The sequence below is a fragment of the Enhydra lutris genome, unplaced genomic scaffold (genome assembly GCF_002288905.1).
Source record: "Enhydra lutris kenyoni isolate GAN:26980312 unplaced genomic scaffold, ASM228890v2 scaffoldscaffold2, whole genome shotgun sequence".
In the NCBI taxonomy this organism is placed as follows: domain Eukaryota; kingdom Metazoa; phylum Chordata; class Mammalia; order Carnivora; family Mustelidae; genus Enhydra; species Enhydra lutris.
Genome location: NW_019154086.1, coordinates 12,138,018 through 12,157,689, shown reverse-complemented (window position 1 = coordinate 12,157,689; position 19,672 = coordinate 12,138,018). Strand labels below are relative to the sequence as shown.

Below are 19,672 nucleotides of genomic sequence, written 5' to 3'. Positions count from 1 at the left end.
CAAAAGGAAAAAAAACAGGGTGACAGAGAAAGGAGACGGGGGCGGGGGCGTGTGGCGAGGGCTAGAGAGAAGAGGGAGCTAGAAGGAGAAAGCGGCAGTTCCGGTGCCGCCGCTGCGGCCGCTGAGGTCTTGGGCTGCTGCTGCCGCGGCCGCTGGGGCTGGGGCCGCCGGCGAGGCAGGGCTCGGGCCCGGCCGGGCAGCTCCGGAGCGGCGGGGGAGAGGGGCCGGGAGGCGGGGGCCGTGCCGCCCGCTCTCCTCTCCCTCGGCGCCGCCGCCGCCGCCGCCGCCGCCCGCGGGGCTGGGACCCGATGCGGTTAGAGCCGCGGAGCCTGGAGGAGACCCGAGCGTGAGTAGAGCGCGGACTGGCCGGGAGCGGGCGCGGCCGGGCTGGGAATGGGGTGGGTGTGGGGGCCTCTCCGGCGCGCCTGTGGTATTGGGCGGGGGCTACCCACGGGTCGTCTCTCAGGGTCGGCCCGCTGCAGACTTCTGCTATGATCGCCGCTCCCTGTTCCCCGCCTGCCGCTGGCCTCACCCAGATGCAGAGGCGAGGGCTAGCCGTTTACTCTCCTTTCCCCCTGCCACCGCCTCGCTCCTGGTTTCCTTCCTCTCTCGTTTTTGGGGATGGGGTGGCTGGAATCTGAGGAAGTGCACCCAGGGCCGCCGCCCCGGTGGCAGTAGCTCGGTGCCCCGCACCCTTGCACGCCCACCGGGCCCGCGGGTGGCCGGGCTGCCGCGACCACCGCGGCGTGAGGGATCCTGACGGAGCCGCGGGCTGTTCCATAGGGGCTGTCATGCCCCAGGACTCCGGCCCTGCCAGCCGGACGACCCTGCGTTTGTCTCACGCTGAGTTTAAATCGCCCGGCTGGGGCAGGGAAGGAAAACCGCTCCCCCCACCCCGCAGTTCCCCTCCCACCCTTCCTCTCTGGGTTTGGTTTTGTTTTGTTTTGTTTTGTTTTTGGTTTTGTTTTTGTTTTTTTTTTTTCCTTTTAACCGAGACAGTCAAACATATTGGATCTCTCATTCATAGACCCTAGACATTGTCTCGTGATTTGTGTCTTTTCTAAGTCTATTATGTGATGCCCGTTTCATAGCTCCTAAGTGGTTCAGAAAGGTAGGGTACGCCCAGCATTGGACTATGTAAACACCAGACGTTCAGCCTGTGTTTTGACCGCGGCTTGAGGGGTTTATTTTAGGATGCTAAAGGAATAGTGGTGATGGTGGCTAGTTCCCAGACTTAGGAATCGAAAGCTATTTCTTAGATGAGGGACTGTTTACATAGTTCTACGAAGGGTAAGGGAGCGCAACAAGAGGGGGCTTTGAGGAAAACAGCTCGTATATTCTTTAATGAATTAGAGTTGTGATTTCGTTTTAGAAAAAGCTTCCTCATTCCAGCGCCTTTGTGCACATTCGGCACATGAGTTTGCGATATAATGTTTTGAATCTATTTTGTGAGGCCCCGGAGCACCCCTCGAAAACTTGGGTAGATAAACTGCTGGTAACTCAAGTCGGATGATTTCAGTGGCCACATTTGAACCACTGCAGGCAGTATTGGTCGCAGGCTCTCCTCGTTAGATAATAGATTCTTGGGGGCATTTGCTTACAAATTTGCTTTTATGCTGGATTGTGTGATGTTGAGAAGAGACCTGAAAAAACCTTAAGATACCATGTTGCTAATTTAAACTGGATAAATCAATATTTTATGTCTTTATTAAGAGGCCCTTGAAGCAACTGCAGTGTAAGAATTTGTTAGTATGTCTGTGTATTCAAGTTTTAAGATTTTTTTTTAAGATTTTATTTATTTGACAGAGAGAGAGAGATCACAAGTAGGTGGAGAGGCAGGCAGAGAGAGAGAGAGAGGAGGAAGCAGGCTCCCCACTGAGCAGAGAGCCCGATACGGGGCTCTATCCCAGGACCCTGGGATCACGACCTGAGCTGAAGGCAGAGGCTTTAACCCACTGAGCCACCCAGGTGCCCCCAAGTTTTAAGATTTTTTAACTGAAGTTTTGAATTCAGGTTGACAGCATAGATCTCTAGATAAACATCACATGTTATGGAAAATTTTAATTATCAGATTAACTGTTCTGCAGTGTCATCAACCAAAATTATCTGAGGAAGACCCAGTAGGGGTGTGTGTGTGTGTGTGTGTGTGTGTGTGTGTGTGTGTTGGTGCTTGTTTTGTTTTTTAAGTTTTCTTGTCTCATGTTTTGGGATAAGATTAAATAAAATGACATCCGTAACTTTTTTCAAAAGTTTCTTGTGCATTTTTCATCTCTGTAAAATAGAGTGCTTTTCTTCACAAACTAGGTGGTTGAAAGAAATGATAGCACATCTTAATAGTAATAACTCCATGGAGGAAATACCAAGAAAGTAAATGAATATTAACTTAATATTTAATTGACTGTGAGAATAAAGTTTGAAAGGCATTTCTGTCAGTTTTAGTTGAAGAATTAAAAATGAACTACATGTAAATGCAGAATGTGTTTTATATAAAGTTTTTAAATTTTAAGTAAATTGGATATAGCATGAAAGATGTCACTGGATACAGTACTGTACTTGAACTGAAAGATTACTGCAGGAATGTGTATATTCTCATGGGGCTGGATATATGTAAAAGGGAGACTAAAAGAACAGTGACTTTGCCTGGCTCTGTGTATGGAACAGTCCTTCTGGAGGCAGAGCTTCCTTCCTGTCAGGATAAGATCCTCTCCATCCCAAATAAGTATTCCCTTTAAAAAAAAAAAAAAAAACTAAATTGATAAATAAAATACTTGTATAAGAACATAGATCATAATAACTTTTTCCTAAAACAGTTTACCTTGTGTGTAGCTTTCCTGATTAGAGCCCTTTACTGAACAAAGAGTTGTAACATTTGTTGTTACCATTAAAGGGCATTTGCTCTGTTGATCTGTTTATTTGAAAAGAGCTAACTTAATCCCAATTGATCTCTTTAGTAACTAGAGTAGCATTAAAAAGATCAGTTCTCTATTTTATTATTTTAATATCTTGAATTCCAAGGTAGCTGTAATTCTTTAAGTGAAATGTGTTCCTTAAGCATCATAAAAGATCTCATCTTTGGTAAAAATATTTATGATCCTTAAAATTGTGCAATTTTAGCAGCACAAATCATGGAATATTGTGGTTTATATTTTATTAGCAGAGTTATCAAGCTATTTTCTTAAGTGTTGTCTTGAGTTACAGCAGTCCTGTAGGCAGGTAGTATTACTGCCTCTGAGAAATGATATTTTAATCTAAGGTCATACAGGTGTCAGGTGACAGACTCATTGACAAAACCAGTGTTTTCTGACTCATTTTACTATATCAAGCTACCTCTAACCTGCTTCATCCTGCTTTTTAATAGCCAAACTAAGGCCTAGAGAAGTTAATTACTTAAGATCACTTTTTTCTTTATTTCCAGTAAAAATATATATTTTAAATTCCCTATATTGCTTAAACAGTAGTTTTCAATCCTGGCTACACATTAGAATCATCTAGTTAGCTTTTTAAAAAGTACCAGTACCAGGGTCTCATTCCCAGAGATTCCAATTTAATTGGTCTGAGATAGGGCCCAGACATCTGTGATTTGTTTGTTTTAAAGTTACCCAGGTAATAGTAATAGACAAGATTATAAAGCCCTTTCTTTCAAGGACCTGTATGATTTGGTCCTTGCTTGTCTCTAGGTTCTTTTCTTTTCCACACCTTCCTTGGTCTTTCCCTGATCTCTTGTGCAAATGCTCTTCCTGAAGTATTTGCGTACTCCATACCTCTTCCTTAACTAGCTGACTCCTACTTGTTTTTCATAACCACCTCCTTTGAAAAGTCTAGTCTGAGTTAAGTATCCCTGCTTCCTGTTCCCATAGCATTTTGTATTCCCACTGTCATAGCATTGATTCACTGCATTATAATTGCCTATTTATTTCTCTGTATCCTCCACCAGGATATAAATTCCATAGGAAGGATAGGGAATCCTTCTATTTTATATACAGTAGTATTCTTATTGCCAAGCACAGTAGCCAGTACATAATAGGCACTTATTAACTAACTAAATAAATATATTGGCATCTTTATAATATATATGTTAATACATCTTTACAACATGTATTAAATTACAAACATCAATTAAGTTTTTATTCCTGCCAAATACATTTAATATATTTGGTCACTAAGAATGTATATCCCTGAACTTGCCACACATATAATTTTATTTGGAGACAGGCAAGACATTATAAATTATATATAAATTATACCAAGCATGACTCAACCCCAAACACACACACAAGCAATAATAAGGATCATTATTATGCACAGAACTGCACTGGAAATCAGGAGACTTGAATTCAAATCCCTGTTTCACCACAAGCATTAGGTCCTTAGGCAAATCTCAATCTTTTGGGGTCTCTGTTTACTCTTCTGCAATACAGAGAGATTGTACCAACTGCTCTACATGCTACTCAGTGGTCTAGCCTTAAAATCTAATGAGTACTAAAAATACTGGATTTGGAATCTGAGGCTCCTTGGTTCAGTACCTGGCTGTTACAGTTACTGGCAAGATTACTTTGGACAGATTTCCTAATCTGCATAATGGTAGCAATTACTATTCAGTGGAGTTGTTATTGTTGAATTAAATGAAATATAGATCCAAGAGAGTTTTTGTCCTGTCTCACATTGTATCAAATGTTCATTTCCTTTCCCCTTAGGAGGTGTTAGGTCTCACGAGTGGACTTATCTAAGGTAACAGAAAGACATAGTTCATGTAATCCTGTTTGCCACTTTGCTAACTGCTAGCATTACAGGTGTGACTAGGGACCAAAACCAGTGTGGCTTTTAGTTTCATTTTCTTAGAACCACATTGCACTGTCAAACACTCAGGTGTTAGTCCACCTACTTGGGAAGTAATTGTGCCTAGAACTTTCAACCATGACAAGGTATCAATATATCTATAATAAATAATATGAAGGAAGAGAGAGTCTAGTGACCTTAAACTATCTCCAAAGCTAAGTGAAATCAGACTTGACAATTCCAAAAGAAGGGGACAAATTAATACGAAGGGTGATTTATAAAAGAAGACCCAGAAATTTGGTGAAAGTTCTATTCACCAAAGCTAAAATTCAGGGACCATTATTTAGTAATTTCTAGGAGATATAGAAAATATACCTCTGGTCAGGACCAACTCCAGAAGATAAAATTGCTCTTGATGTCAGATTAGCAATTACAGATATCAACAGACCAAAATTATTGATATTTTCCATATTGATATTTATATTTTACTCTATTTAAATATACAGTTATTTTAGTCTTTATTTAGTAATAAAGAGTAACCTTACATGTGGTGTAATAATACCTATTTGCTGAAGTTTCTTGATACCAATTTTATTTTCATATAAATCAAATTGGTGTGCCTGAGTTTTCCCTTAAGTTTATGTTTAAAGCGAATTTTAAGATGCCTGGGTAGCTCAGTTAGTTAAGCATCTGCCTTCAGCTCAGGTCATGATCCCAGGATTCTGGGATTGAGTCCCACATGGGGCTCCCTGCTCAACAGGGAGTCTGCTTCTCCCTCTCCCTTTGCCCCTCCTCCCTGCACATGCTCACTCTTTCTCTATCTTTCCCTCTTTCTCAAAGAAATAAATAAAATCTTTAAAAAAATAAAGTGAATTTTATTGCCAGTTATTTTGGGAAAAATACCATGCTAAAAATTGGAGAGGAAAAGCTAAAATATTAGGGCGTAAAAAAGAAATACGAAGGAACACATAATGAAGTTAGAGGATTCAACTTGAAGGCTTGAGATTTCCATCATTGGAAGGGTTATTAAATCTTAAATGTACCAATAATGTTTTATAGGTATATCTTATTCACATTTAATACTTTATTCTGTGAACTAATTGATCCTAGTTAAGGAATTTTTAGGTGCTTTCTCCCTCTTCCCAAATACATAGTTTGGGGAGTTTAAAGTTAAAATGTGCCAATAAAGGATTTGTAAGTTTATAAGAAATGTGATAGCTTAGAGCTTTTTCAAGTTTAATATTTCTTGAGGTAAAGCTGTTTTTAGTGTGGATTATAGAGCTCTGATATAGAGGGCTAAGGGATTAATTCCAGTCCCAAACTGTTACTTTGTGTTTGTGTATGGGGAAGAAGAGGCAGATTATATCAAATTTTTGCCTCTTTTTCTTCATTGATGGGATAGGAATTATATTATGTTGCTTGCTAAGTTACTCTTATAATTAATGAGATAATTTAAGTGATCCCAAATTACATAAAATTAAGGAAGAATGTATACATACTAATCATTATTCTAAGTTTATATCTACTACAAGAATAACATATTTCATATTTAGCTCAACAATTACTAATTTCTTCTGTATTATTTTAGTAGCTACCTTGGTAATTTATCAAATTGTTATTTATTAGAAATTAAGTTTTAGTAACTTTTAGCATACAGTTGCAATTGTTACAGGGTCTTTGTATCAGAGCCAGCATTACCATTTGAAATAAAGGTGGGATTAAAAAAATAGTAAGAATTCTTACAGATCCTACCTATCTGGTACACTTCAGATTTTAAATATTTGTGTAGTGGAAGCCAAAAAAGTCAATGTTGTGATTTGAAAAAAAAAAACAAAAAACAAAAAAAAAAACAAATGCTGCAACAGGATAGAATCGTATACTCTGATCATAAATCTCTTGCTAAACTCAATACTAACTCAGGAGTTAGTAAGACTCAGTGGAGAGATGCATCTTACAAAGTACTACAGAAATTTAAAGCAATATTATAAAGATAATTTTTAGCATAAATTTTTGAACAGGAAGAAACCATGTGCGTTCTTGTTACCTTCAGCACCTAACATAGTGCCTAAAAATAAGTGGCCAATACGCATTGATATTTTTGCAGTAGGATCAATAATTGAGAATCAGAATAATTTTCTTATCTTTTACCAATTTGTAACTATGTACTTTAAACTATCTGAAAAGTAAGTAAATTTCTCTGTGCCAGTCTAGTTGATGATTTATTTAGTATAGACTTGAAGTATATCAGAAACACTTTTCAGTAAGTTGTTAACTAGTTGCATATTTCTGTTGCTATTTGGAGATATTTTTAACAAAGATTGATAGGTTAAGGAGAGGCTGTGTGCTATGGTGAAAATAATATAAGATTAGGAATCTAAAATCTGGATTCCATATTGAACTATTAACTAATTGTTTGGTTTTAGATCTTCATCTTTTAACACTTGTTCCTTTTACCTACACAATTTCTAATGTTCTTTACAATTCCAAAATTCTGTGAGATTCCTAGTATTTTAAAGTCTATTTTGGAGGCCACCTGAGTGGCTCAGTCTATTTAGCATCTGCCTTGGGCTCAGGTCATGATTCCCAGAGTCCGGGCATTGAGCCCTGCATTGGGCTCCCTGCTCAGAGGGTAAGCCTGCCTCTCTCTCTGTCTCCCTCTGCCTCTCCCCCAGCTTGTGTGCACTTGCTCGCGCTCTCTCTCTCTCTCTCTCTCTCTCTCTCTCTGTCACTGTCACTCTCGCTGTCTCTCAAATAAATGAAAAATAAAATCTTTGGGGCGCCTGGGTGGTTCAGTGGGTTAAAGCCTCTGCCTTTGGCTCAGGTCATGATCCCAGGGTCCTGGGATCAAGCCCCACATCGGGCTCTCTGCTCAGCGGGGAGCCTGCTTCTCTTCCTCTCTCTCTGCCTGCCTCTCTGCCTACTTGTGATCTCTGTCAAATAAATAAATAAAATCTTTAAAAATAAAATAAAATAAAATCTTTTAAAAATAAAATAAAAATAAAGTTTTTTTGATTTCAGGGAAAAGTAAGCCACTCCCTAAAAAGGGAAGACACTCTGTGTCAGTTTGTTATATTTTCAGAAATTAAAATCTTTCTGTCTGCCTGTTTATAAATTTGCACTTATTTGAAGGCCCTTGTGTGAAATTCTGTGGCATAAACAAACTGCCATCAGAAAAGAATGGACTGGAAAGGTTTTTTTGGTTTTGTTTTTGTTTTTCTTTCTGAAACCATCAGTGACTTTGGAGAATCAAACTACTTCAGGCGTGGCCATTTTGGTTACTGGCACTGAGAGTAGTTGAATGACTGACAGGCATTGAGAATAGGTCATCCATTTGCACACCAGTTGCCAGGGTTATGAAGTCCAGCAAACCTGTCACAGTACCCTTAATAGCCACTGGTCACCATCCTTACTTGTTAAAGACTTCTAGGAAACTATGTTCCAGAATTTCCTTTGGTGAACCATCCCACTAGATGGTTTTCAGAAAATGTGTTCTAATTTTAAGAATATAATTCCAGAAGCAGAGTAAGCCTTTTTTTTTTTTAATATATCATTTTTGTGCAGACAAATACAAGGAAAGATGACAAAAATCATTGCTCTTGATTGGAAAACATTGGTGTTTATGCTACTAATTTGTTGTTTCTGTAACTATTCAAATTACCTATAGGGTTTGAATTTTTTTTTTTTTTTTTTTTTTTTTTTTAAGAAATCACAACTAGGCAGAGAGGCAGGCAGAGAGAGAGGAGGAAGCAGGCTCCTTGCTGAGCAGAGACCCTGATGCGGGGCTCGATCCCAGGACCCTGGGATCATGACCTGAGCCGAAGGCAGAGGCCCTAACCCACTGAGCCACCCAGGCGCCCCTAGGGTTTGAATATTTTTTAACCAGCAAACTGTTCAAGTTAGGAGATACTGTTTAGGTTTTTTAATTTTTATTTTATTTTATTTTAAGATTTTATTTATTTGTCAGGGACAGAGGGAGAGAGAGTGAGCGAGCACAGGCAGACAGAGAGGCAGGCAGAGGCAGAGGGAGAAGCAGGCTCCCTGCCGAGCAAGGAGCCGGATGTGGGACTCCATCCCAGGACGCCGGGATCATGACCTGAGCCGAAGGCAGCCGCTTAACCAACTGAGCCACCCAGGCGTCCCTACTATTTAGGTTTTTTAAAAAATATTTTATTTATTTGTTAGAGCATAAGTGGGAAGGGGGGCGGAGGGAGAGGAAAAAGCAGACTCTCCGCTGAGCAGGGAGCCAGATGTGGGGCTCGATCCCAGGACCCCAAGATCATGACCTGAGCTGAAGGCACACACTTAACCAACTGAGCCACCCAGGTACCCCTATTTAGAGTTATTATGACTATGTACTCATTTTTCAACAAGCTAAACACATTTCTGCGGCTTATTTTTCTTTGAGAGATCATACTTTTCCAAGTACTTTTCTGATGGACTCATTGCAGGTCTGGGCCTGAAAGAACTATTGCATTTTGAAACAATTGCCTCTAGCTTAAAAGTGAGTGAAATGTGTCTGAGTGTGTATGTGTGAGAGAGAGAGAGAGAGTTTTCTTTAGGAGGTTAGCTTCTTGGCAAGTGCAAAAATAAAAATCTTGAAGTTTTTTGCTAAGTAAGCTACTATTCTGTGAATATAAATGTATAGAGCACAGCCTCAAATATAAAGCATCATTAGTGGGAAAAATTGTGGAGAAAAAGGTTGAAATTAGAACTATTAAAGTCCAATCTGAAATCAAACCATATATGAAAAAGGGAAAGGAAAAACTGTTTCGTATTGTCATTTTTTCAATTATAAATATTAATAATAACATCATTTTAAAGTTATTTTCCTTATGCAGATTTCCTTAAAATCTGATGGCTATTATTATTTGCATTTGAGACTCCAGTGGGCAGCATCTTAATATATTTATGAAAGAGATATCTGTATTATTTTTCTCTAACTATATAGCAGTTGTAAAAGTTGAACATGACTTTTTGAAAGCAGCTTCTGTACTTGATAATTATAATGGTAGTAACACTCAAAGTAGTTTGGAATATTAGTAATTTTATATTGTGGAGACTGGTTGTTTTCTCTTCACTAAAAATGACAAAACTTCAAGTTACTTAGTGATATTATGGGACTCCAGATTTCTTCAAAATCACTTTGAATAATTTTGACTAATTCTGTGGAATAAAAGGCAGCATTTTTACAGCCATGTTATGTTCATAGGCACTATTAATGTTGCTAAATGTATATGTATATATGCATTTGTATACATGTATGCATGTTTATGTATGAGTAGCTAAATGTATCTACTAATGTACAGCTACTGAAGCACAGCAACCATATCATGCTATGGTCTTTTTTGTTGAGTATAAATATCAGGCCTATAAATTAGTACATTTCTCTTGCAAATAATTTTTTGCCCAGTCAAAATGAAGGTAAGTAATTTGACAGTAGGACAGAATATTTGAAGTCAGGACAGTCTTAGAATCTCCACAAAATATGGTCAGTGTACTTGGCTTCTTTAATTTTCTTTTCTTTCTTCAAAATATATTATGTCATAATGGTTGAGAACATGTACTCTGGAGCCAGACTATTGAGATTAGTAGTTTTGTAGCTTAAGGCAGGTTATATTACCTGTCTGGGTTATACACATTTCCTTGTTTGTAAAAAAGGGATGATAAGAGTACCTACATCATACTATTGTAATGAGGATTAAGTGACTAATACATTAAAGCATTTAGAACAGTGCCTAGCATGTAGTAAGCACTCAATAAATATTTGTAGCCTCCTTGAAAGTACAAACTATGTCATATTCACCAATTTTGCGGGGGTGGGGGGCTTTAACATTATGCAGTGAATTGAATTTTGTCCATTCTGAGGATTTACATATGGATCCAGTCTCTGGAGAATAAACAATAAGGTTGCCTTCTAACAAGCTTCTTTATTACTGCTTGCTTTTTGTTTTGTTACAACTGTTAAAATTTCATTCTAGCTCTAGGAAGCTGAATTCTGTTTCATACCTTCATGCCTAAGTGAAGTTAGCATGTGGAGATTTAGCTTGATAGGAATGAGGTTTTGATGGCAGAAGATACCAAGTAAATGGATGTACATTTTTCACATCTAGTCTAATTGTATTATGGATTGATTTTTTTCCCCCATCAATTCCTGGAATCTCAAAATCCCCAGCAGTATCTTAAAAGCACTCTGCCATTGAAGCAGTACTTGTTTCAAGCTACTAGGCATTTCTTTTCCCTGTCCTCCATGTCCTAAAGACCATAGTTGTGTCACATTGTCACATAGTCCCTATGTTACATGGCTTTTATAAAATTCGCATGTCATGTTTTAAAGCTGCTTGTATCTCACCCATTATACTTGTTATGAAGTCTTTATTAAATACAATATTTAATTTTATGTACGATTTTGATACACAGTTTATACTCATTGGAAATTGTGTAAAACTTGCAAATCATTTATGTGAAGATAAGGAAAGCAGCCATGTGTTTTTATTTTTCTGAGTTCAGTCTCTTAATTCTTTGCCTTTAATTACTAAGTTACCTGCAGAGTATCACTGATACAAATCTTTGAGTCATCATCTTGTCAGTACCTTACATAAATGAGACAGACTATTAGTTGATATTTAAGTTTTTGATAAATATATGTGTTTGTTTTCTCACCTCCTACTTTTTAGCAATTTAAACTGCTCTTGATGGCCTCACACCAAAACTTACTCTTCTCAAGCTGATGATCCCATTGCCTATGTCTCTCATACCAGATTGATAGTAACAATAAAATCCATGTACTTTTTAAAAACTTTATATATAATTATTATTACTAATTTATATGGAAATTGCTTTAGAAAGGATCTGTAATTCTGGCACAGTTATTCGAAATTTCATTGTTACTTTTAAAGAATCATTAAGCATACTTCCAAACATTTTTTATACATGTAAAACTCTATAGAATTTCATCTCTTTTAAGGGGTGTGTGCACAATGAAAAAAAAAAATTAAACAAAACATGACAGTGGACTGCCTTAATACTGACCAAGAGTTTATTGCCATACTATGTGGTTATGATTAACCTATGCATTGAAGTTAAGAATTAACTACTTATTTTAAAATGGTATCATGGAGACTTACAGCTGACAACCCATGTGAGAAAATTTCCTTGATTTTCTAAATGTACACATTAGTGTATACTTGGAGTTACCTCAAACCCAAACTTTAATATCATGAATGTGGGAAAGAGGACTATTACAGATTTTGTTTACAAAGTCCATAATAATGTTATCTCCCTTAGTCCTCACATTAGCACTTCCATACATACGTAGTCTCTCCACTACACACAGTAGGAAACTAAAGTTACACATCTAATCAGTACAGTGGAGTCTCATCACACTTAATTTACATGAATTCAACTATATACACTCCAAAAGTATATACACACCAAAAATAAAATCATACAAAAGTAATCATTTAAATATTGCAGTCACATCCCGCTACTGAGCTTTTGTTTCAAAATAGACATGAGATTAAAGGTGTGAATCTCTGTCACCTCAGATGACCTCAGCGTGTAGGTATGAACATCTCAGTGTTGAGTGTAATTCTGTAGTCATATGTAATGTTCATACAACATGGCTTATAATGCCAAACCTGAAGCGCTTAACCAAAGAAACAGGAATTTATTCCAATGCTGGAAGAGAAACTGCTGTTTTAGACTTGCTGAGCAATTGTGTTGGTTTCCAAGATGGCCTGCAGCTATTGCCACAACAAACCACCACCTCTACACGTGCATCCTCTCTGGTACATACATGCACATGCATAAACCCACACCGTTTTAAATACATATATTTTATATATTGCACATATAATTTTGTGTGTTCTCGTTTGCTGTAAATATATTCTGTCTTTATGCAGAATGTTTCTGTACAAGGCGGTATACAAAAAATGTGTACATTATAATTTATGGGTGATTTAAGAGATTTTTCAAGGAAAATGTTGACTCTGTACATCCACAAACTATATTGTTTGCCACTATATACCCAGAGTCTAGCACATTGCTAAGCACAAAGTTTATTGCATTACTGGGGAAAAAAAATCTTTAATACTTAGGTACTTATTTTTAAAATATAAATATACATGCAGTGATCTTATTTTCTCAGCTCAAATTTTGAAGCTTTTGAAAAATCTGCTTCATATCCCAGATGAATTAGTCTTAAATCATTTTAGAACAGTACAGAAATAGAATACTAGAAATTACAGCTATCTCATAACATCTGATCCTGATGCGACCACTGGACTTGGCGTTACTTACGTTTCTTTCTCTTGTCTCTTCCTTTTCATATGTATGTGGATGGATTTGCTAAAAGAAACTCAGCCATACTACACAGAATTATTTTATAAAAACTCCGAGTATGTTTCTGCTAACTCTTCCACCTAGAGAAATGGAAATACTAAAAGGACATACAAATAAGGAGACAGATCTGCATGTTACTCTAACCTCCTTATGTAGTATTCATTCCCTTTGTACAAACACCCACTTTTTGAATCTCCTGTCTGATCTGTGCAGGAAGGTAGAACTTCCCCCAGAGCCTTGGAAAGAGAAAAGTATACCCTGTGCTGCCATGTGCCAGTCTTTCTAGCTGGCTAGAAAATAAGACTGCTGGGCCAAGAAGACATGATCTTTCTCACACTGAGGGAGAAGAAAGGGTTTGCATGGTGAAATGGGACATTTGCTTTTAATTCTAGATCAGAAACAGAATACTAACCTGCCTGCCAATCCTGTTACCCTAAACAATCCACTTAGGTTTTATGAGCCTGAAAAGTTGTCACTAGATGGCTAGTGACTAAAAGAGATATTTCCAAGGTGCTGTGTTCCAGAAATGAGCTTGTGCAAACTTTAAAAATGTAGAACTCCCCTTGGAAGGGGAAGTGAACCATGAGAGACTATGGACTCTGAAAAACAATCTGAGGGTTTTGAAGGGGCGGGGGGTGGGAGGTTGGGGGATCCAGGTGGTGGGTATTGGAGAGGGCACGGATTGCATGGAGCACTGGGTGTGGTGCAAAAATGAATACTGTTACGCTGAAAAAATAAAAAATTTTTTAAAAATGTAGAACTCAAATAGCAGCTATGAATAAGATAGAAATAAAAATAATTCAACAGGGGGTGCCTGAGTAGCTCAGCTGTTAAGCGTCTACCTTCTGCCATTTCATGATCCCAGGGTCCTGGATCAAGACCCAGAGGTCCCTGCTTGGCGAGGAGCCTCCTTCTTTGTCTCCCACTCTCCCGTTTGTGTTCCCTCTCTCACTGTGTGTCTTTCTGTCAAATAAATAAGTAAAATCTTTTAAAAATAAATAAATAATAAAAATAATAATTCAACAATACATTAAGTCTACTTTATGATTATCAGGTATCTAAGAATGCAAAGATGGCTGAATATGAAATTTTATAATGCATAGGTCAATGAATCTGATCAGGAACATGAACATATCAGCAAACATGGAAAAGAAATTAATAATTTCCTTTTGTCTCTTTAAAAGCCAGGAATGAAGAGAAATTTCCTTAACAAAGCATATCAAACTAAAAGCTAAAATAATAATTGATGGTGAAACACTAAAGAAACAATGACTATTAAAAATTCAGAAACCCATTATCACTGCCTTATTATATGACATTCTTCAGGAAGTTCTGACCAGTATAGTAAGATATGAATTAGAACAAAGAGAAGTAAATACTGAAAAACTGCACAATCCCATTTTTGGTGTGGTATGATTACATTCCAGGAAAACCAAGAGTCAACTGAGAAGTTATTAAAACTAATAAGAATGTAGAGTAACTAGATTTAAGACAAATACTTTAAATTCAGTAGTTCACCTTTATAATAGCAGTACTTATTTAGAAAGTATGGTAGAGGGGTGCCTGGGTGGCTCAATTGGTTAAGCATCTGTCTCCAGCTCAGGTCATGATCCCAGGGTCCTGGGATCCAGCCTGCATCAGGATCCCTGCTCAGAGGGGAGTCTGTTTCTTCCTCTGCCCCTACCCCTACCCCTGCTAGTGTGCTCGCTCACTCTCTCTCTCTCTCTCTCTCTGTCTCAAATAAATAAAATCTTTAAAAAAATGGAAAATATGGTAGAAAAAAATCACTTATAACAATGATGACAGAAAATATAAAATTATATTAATAAGAAATGTGTAAACCCATGTAAAGAAATCTGAAAACTGGAATGTCTGGGTGGCTCAGTTAAGCGTCTGCCTTTCAGCTCAGATCATGATCCCAGAGTCCCGGGATCGAGTCTTGTATCAGGCTCCTTGCTGCGCAGTGAGCCTGATTCTCCCTCTGCCTGCCACTCCCCCTGCTTGTGCTTGTGCGCTCTCGCTCTCTCGCTCTCTTTCTGACAAATAAATAAATAAAATCTTTTTTAAAAAGAAAAAAAGAAATGTGAAAACTACTGAGATACAGACAGGGGTCGGGGGGCCAGGGCAGTGCAGGGAGAAGAATATCATGAGAATATCATGTTCCTGTATAGGAAGTCCCAACTATTACAGATATCCATTTTTCTCAACTTAACTTACACCTTTAGAATTCTGATTTTTTTAAAATGTGTTTGAGAAATTAAGATGATTCTTAGTTTTGTCCAAAAGACTAAAGAGGTAAAAAGTGAGATAACTTCAGTGAAAAACCAAGAACAGTGACAAAGAACTAACCACTATAGCCCTATCAGATACCAGAACATACTATAAAACTATAGTAAACAAAAGAGTTGGATACTGACATAGCATTGGTGGTAAAGTTGGCAAAGGGAACCAAAATCCCAAAAATAGATACTCTAAATATAATAAAGCAATCCTCGGAAATCAGTAGAAAAAGGAAGACATTTAGTGCATGTTTTTGAGAGTGTTAAATAGTGTTCAAAATAAACTTGAATCTTTATTTCTTCTTATATACCAAAATAAACCCCAGGTAAATTGAAGAGTTAAATGAAATAGGGTAAATATCATTATACTAGTCTCTCATTTAAGAAAGATATTTAGGGGCGCCTGGGTGGCTCAGTGGGTTAAGCCGCTGCCTTCGGCTCAGGTCATGATCCCAGGTCCTGGGTTCGAGCCCCACATCGGGCTTTCTGCTCAGCAGGGAGCCTGCTTCCTCCTCTCTCTCTGCCTGCCTCTCTGCCTACTTGTGATTTCTCTCTTTCAAATAAATAAATAAAATCTTTAAAAAAAAAAAAAGAAAAAGAAAAAGAAAATTATGGTGCTATTAAAAAAAAAGAAAGAAAGATATTTATGTGGATGGGGAAATACCTTCCAAACTTTAAAGAACTGGAAGGATTTATGAAGGGAAAGTTCATTAAATTTGACTCAGAACATTGACATTTATTCTGTCCTTTTCTCCCACCTCCCTTCCCCCATACTTATGAACAAATTAAAGATGTGCAGAGCAGGATTTGAAATTTAAAAATATGTGGCAGAGGTTTGTCTCTAGTTTATTTATTTATTGGATAAAACCATTTAATTGGGGGGGGGCTTCAGGGAAGGAAAGCTTGAAGAGCTGGGAGACCAATGAGATCCCACAAGCTCGGCCAGCTGAGATATCCGCAACTTCACCATTGCAGAAAACCAAACATTTACTGTTAAATTTTAAGGTCTTTCTACAAATGCTTTCAAAAGCACCAAGTTCAGGTTCATATACTAAAGTGGAAAAAAAAGCAAATGGGAAAATGTTTCTCCCTGACACATAAAGAAGTGAAACTTTAAGAAGCAGTGATACATTTTTACTTTTTGAGTTAGCAAGAAATTTTTTTCTAGTGGTTTTGTTGCTGATGAATGTACCATGAAACGTGCTTGTTCATATATTTCCGTTGGCAGTCTAAACTGATTAAACCCTTTGGAAAGCAAGTCAGCAATTTTTGTGCCTTTAAAATTAACATACCTTATGATCCCATAATTTTACTTGCAGCATTATATATAACAATGAAAATTTTAAAACAGCTTAAGTATTCTGTAATTCAACTGCTCTATCTCCCATAGAAATAGGTGGTCATAGAACACTATTGTTTTTGAAGAATTTACAATAATTTGAGGAAATGTTTTTGAAGTGAAAATGCAAGATAAAAATCATAAAAACAATAGTATAGGGCGCCTCGGTGGCTCAGTGGGTTAAGCCTCTGCCTTCGGCTCGGGTCATGATCTCAGGGTCCTGGGATCGAGTCCCGCATCGGGCTCTCTGCTGGGCGGGGAGCCTGCTTCCTCCTCTCTCTCTCTCTCTCTGCCTGCCTCTCTGCCTACTTGTGATCTCTCTCTGTCAAATGAATAAATAAATTCTTTAAAAAAATTTTTAAAAATTAAAAAAAAATAAATAAAAACAATAGTATAAACTGAGAAATAAACTAAAATATTCATAGAAAAAAAATTCATAAGAGAGAATCTGAAAAAAAAGGGTAATAATAGTTGTCTTATACGTGTTTTTCACTCTTTTGTTTTCTTTGTTCATCCATGCACTTGCATTTTAAGTAGGCACAGAGCATCATTGCGGCTCTTAATAGACACTTCAGTCAGTACTGAAGTGAATGAATTTCTATAATAAGCATGAGTTACTTTTGCATTAAAAGAGATATGAATACAATCCACATCTAAGTTAAGAAAAGGAGAAGTGTGGGAAGTGCTCTAGAAAGGAACCTGATTAATAATATCTTACACTTAGATTTCCAGTTTTCAAAATGTTTTCACAATTCTATTTCATATAATCCTTTTTTGTTAGTATCATTACTTGCTAAGTTAGGAAATTCTGTTAACCTTTACTCTCTCCTGCCTGAACAATCAAATCCAACTACTCACCAAATCTTGGGTATTTCTTTCTTGGAGAAATGTCTTTTGATGTCATTTTCACCTCTTCTCATAGTCACTGCCTTATTTTAGTTCTTTCCTGTATCACTGAAGTACTCTGACTAGTCTCTCCACTTTTCTTTTACTTTCCACACTGCCGCCAAAATTATCAGATGTGTAAATAGCCAGCAGAATTTCATGAATGTGCTATAATAAATGGGTTCTGGGGAAGAGAACAGGGGGGAGATTGACACTGCTTCCACACTCTTGCCAAAATATTACTCATCCTAAAATACAAAATTGATCTGCTTAAAGTTTAGTAATTCCTTGTGACCTACATTGTTGCTTCTCAAGCTTTGAGTGTTTAAGAATCATCAGAGAATTTGTTACAATGTAAATTATTTCAGACTCTAAAAAATCTGATTCAATGCATCTGTGGGCCTGGGAACATGCATTTTAACAAGGCTTCCTACTCTTTATCCTATACCTGTGATCCCAGGACAGAATTTTGAAGAACAATGATCTTGGAATAAAGTACAATCTCATTAATTTACTATCATTCTTATAATTTGGCACCAGCCTACTTTTCTGTATGCAGTTTCTATACTTTACCTCTCTGAACATCTTGCAGTCTAGCCATTGTGAACTGCCTCAGGCTCACCTGTCCTTTCTGAACTTCTGTGCTCATCAAGCTTGGGCTGTTTCTGCTGCTTAGAACCCCTATTGCTATGGCTGCTCCTACCCAATAACTTGGTGACCTGGCACACAATCTGGAGCTTCTGTGTAATCTATGTTAAGTATTCCTGGACTCATTCTCCTAAACCAGTCAATCTCTCCCTCTTCTGTTTTCCCATAGCCTGTTTCTTAATAAGATATGCTTATTTGCATATCTGCCTTCCTCCATAGATTATAAGCCTTTTGAAGTCAGGGATGTCATTTTATTTATCTTATACCTTTAGCATAAGCCTGGTCCATAATAACTGCTTAATAAATGTGTGTCATATCATTAAAAATCCAATGAAGAAATGATTAGTCCCATTTTTCAGTGAGGAAAATAAGGTCTTAAAAAGTTAAGTATTTGCTTATAGTTACCCAGCTTATAAGTATAGACTTGAGATTCATACGTCCAAGATACCTGGCTTCTTTTCTGGCTTTGGTCCTTACAGTTAAGGTAAACTGTCCCAGTAAAATTACACACACACATGCCCTTTTTACCCCCCTCCCCCCAACTCATTTATCAGTTGATCATGTTTGGGGCAGAAGGTGTTTCAATAACTTTCTCATCATGTTCACTCTTTATAAAATAAAACAAAGAACTGATTACTAGATATTAAACTGTTTGTCTTTCAGTTTCACATCCAACCTCCTGTGCTCTACTTTGTGACACTTACTTGTATCCCTTGCAGAAACCATATTATGGTACCTAATGGGGTTTCCACAAATGCTGGTTTAATTAAATTCAGCTGACATTTATGTAGGTAACATTTTGTTCTGCAACAATTAAGACAAAAAGCTATATATGTCTAAGTCTTCAAGTAGGTTTCCACCATATTTTTTAAAGCTTCATTTTCATAGTTTGAATGGGTTTAGCCTTACTGTAGACTTCAGTCTTAAGGTGTTGATGGAAATCAACCACCAGCTGCAAAGTTCAGATCCAGAATGCCATAGAATACATGTAGCTATGGCTTGAACCAAATGTTAGCAATGAAATATTTAGTAGCAACTGTTCTTTTAAAAGAAACATTTTAGATAATTAGAGTCATCTTGTAATATCCTTATACCCAGCTGTCAGCTTTTTACTTTTTCTGCCAATATTTCTGGAACTGAAATCAAGAAAATGGAAATTAGGGTACCATACTTTGAAATACAGTAAACACTTGAAAAACTGTTATATCTTATAAAGATTTCCAAATAGAGTTCCTCTGTCAGTATCTCAAAGATACTTATAAAAAATAAATTTCTATAATAACCCCAATATTAAGCTGAAATATATGCATTGGTAAATAACAGGAGCATTTGAGAATTTGAAAAACTGCCTCTATGAATAGCCATGGACTTGAAGATTATTGAAGTAAATTTGAGCATTTTAATT

The 19,672-nt window shown here is 37.4% G+C and overlaps 1 protein-coding gene across 1 annotated transcript in view; it reads left to right on the top strand.

Moving 5' to 3' along the window:
• Positions 1–259: 259 nt before the first annotated feature.
• Positions 260–19,672, top strand: part of LOC111147545 (phosphatidylinositol-4,5-bisphosphate 3-kinase catalytic subunit alpha) — an 81,382-nt gene continuing 61,969 nt past the window's right edge. The window contains exon 1 of the mRNA XM_022503639.1: positions 260–346. The gene's annotated coding sequence lies outside the window, so the exon portion shown is untranslated. The remainder of the gene's footprint in view (positions 347–19,672) is intronic.